Source organism: Eubalaena glacialis, chromosome 2 (genome assembly GCF_028564815.1).
Source record: "Eubalaena glacialis isolate mEubGla1 chromosome 2, mEubGla1.1.hap2.+ XY, whole genome shotgun sequence".
NCBI classification, from domain to species: domain Eukaryota; kingdom Metazoa; phylum Chordata; class Mammalia; order Artiodactyla; family Balaenidae; genus Eubalaena; species Eubalaena glacialis.
Window position 1 is genome coordinate 181951972 of NC_083717.1, and position 2261 is coordinate 181954232.

Below are 2261 nucleotides of genomic sequence, written 5' to 3' on the forward strand. Positions count from 1 at the left end.
TAGTGGCTGTATCAATTTACATTCCCACCGACAGTGCACAAAATCCATTTTAAAGTCTCTGCTTTCAGGTTATCTGAAGAGCCTGTATGGAGAGACCTAGCATAGGTTGTGGTGAACAGAGGGTGTAGGTTCCGAGAAAGTCATGACACGTGCTCAGTTCTGGCTGGAGTGGCTCATGGCTATACTGTGGTCAGTGCCAGCTGAGACCCACTCAGGACCCTGCATGGCCTGCCCAATGACCTCCAGAACTTTTGGGAAGGTGGCAACAGCATGGGAGGGTGACTGAGGGAAGATTCAGGGATGTGTCCCACCCTTAGTCTCTGAAATAGGTGTGAATCTTTGGCTCCAGTCAGAACTGGTGAATTCCCCAAATCCAAATGTCAGAGTGGTGATTTCTTGTAGAGAGTGGATGGCAGCCCTGGATATTTTGGGAACTAACCATATCATTTTCCCTCATCTCTTCTGGGAGAGCAGCTTACTTCTACACATCTGCTCCCAGGAGATCAGTCTCCAAAAAGCCCCACCTTGAGTGCAGGTTACAGGGTCAAAAGATGCTGCTGCTTTGGCTGCCAGCTGGGGTGATGTAGGCAGAGAAGCTGGGATGCGGAGGCATGCTATTCTGACCTACAACTGCTTCCCTTGCAGCCTGTAGACACTGTGAAAGCAATTTTGAAAATCTGAGACATCTTGATGTATCTGTTCATCTTAAGCTTATTTTAATAACTATAATTTTACTTTTTAAAGCATTTATACCCTTTTAAAAATATATATATATATTTATTTATTTATTTATTTATTTTATTTGGCTGCGCTGGGTCTTAGTTGTGACACACGGGATCGTCGTTGCCACGTGCAGGATCTTTGTTGCAGCATGAGGGATCTTTAGTTGCATCATGCGGGATCTTTTAGTTGCAGCATGCTAACTCTTAGTTGCATCACGTGGTATCTAGTTCCCTGACCAGGGATCAAACCTGGGCCCCCTGCATTGTGAGCGCAGAGTCTTAGCCACTGGGCTACCAGGGAAGTCCCTAATAACTATAATTTTAGATGGTCATCTTTTATCCTGATCTTGAGTCTTACATCTTACATTTAATTTTTAAGCTTCATAATGAATATTAATGAACTAATTTACTTAGGGATTCACCTACAGTCTATTTCTTTATGTATGGCTTTTATCACAGTGACCTCAAACACTTCTAGGAAGATTACCCACATAAATAGTGCCCCCAGCATTTATACTGGGAAATACTTAATTGCTTTCTGCTTATTGTTAATTCAGGAAACCCATTCATTCTCAAAATATAAACTCTTGCGATTGAATCAAATGACTCAGCTCTCCCCTCCAAGCCATGCTGCCTGGCCTTTCCTCACAGCTCCAGACAGGTGTCCAGTTGTCCTGAGCACACCCCCGCTCACCTGTCCTGTTGTACGAAACTAAACGTGTTCCCTTCTTTCCCAGAGTCTCCCGATTTACTCCCACCAGTTAGACCGTGCAAATATTCCTGTGTCCTTTGGGGATCCCAAAGCACCTACTGGACCCATGAACCAACCCTCCAAAACCACACATAATATGTGGTACATGTGTGCATATTTTTCTGGGGATCACACCCATAGCTTTCATTATATTCTCAAAGGGTCCATGACCCTCTCATCCAAAAGGATGGAAATGGTCTGTCACTGTCATCAATACTGTCCTATGGTATACTTGCAACAGTAAAACAGCCTCCTGGCTGGTCCCCCCGCCTCCAGGGCCCTTCCAGACCATTCTGTGCACTGACACCACCTCACTGATCATCAGTGGAACACAAGGTTTACCTGCTTTAATTCTCTCCCATCACCCCAGTCCACAGGAGCCTGAGAGTGGTGCCACTGCACCTGTTTTATTCCTAATTAATTGCTTTCCTATCTAGAACACCTCCCCTGCCTCTCTCCGCACACCCATCCACACCCCACACTTCAAGTCCCAGCCAAAGGCACGTCCCAGCCTAAGACCAGCCTAGAGGTGGAGTTTGGTTTCAGATGACAGGATACCTGAGAGGGGATGTGGGCCTGGAGGTCTACAGAGCTGGAAAGGTCGGCATGGAGTTGAAAATCTTGAAAAAGGACGAGCTCTCCAAGGTTTCAACCTTGACAATGAAAGAGGTCTCCAAGGTAACTAAAAGCAAAAACAGTCAAGTGTTTATTCTCAATTTCTACAGCACTTAGGTGCCCCGCCCAGGGCTCCACAAAGAGCCCACTTGAATACTTACCGAACAAATGTG

General features: G+C 45.7%; 1 non-coding gene across 1 annotated transcript; it reads right to left on the reverse strand.

Annotated features, from left to right (window-relative positions):
• Nucleotides 1-950: 950 nt before the first annotated feature.
• Nucleotides 951-1023, reverse strand: TRNAV-CAC (transfer RNA valine (anticodon CAC)). The gene has a single exon. It is a non-coding gene; the product is annotated as a tRNA-Val (tRNA).
• Nucleotides 1024-2261: the final 1238 nt, after the last annotated feature.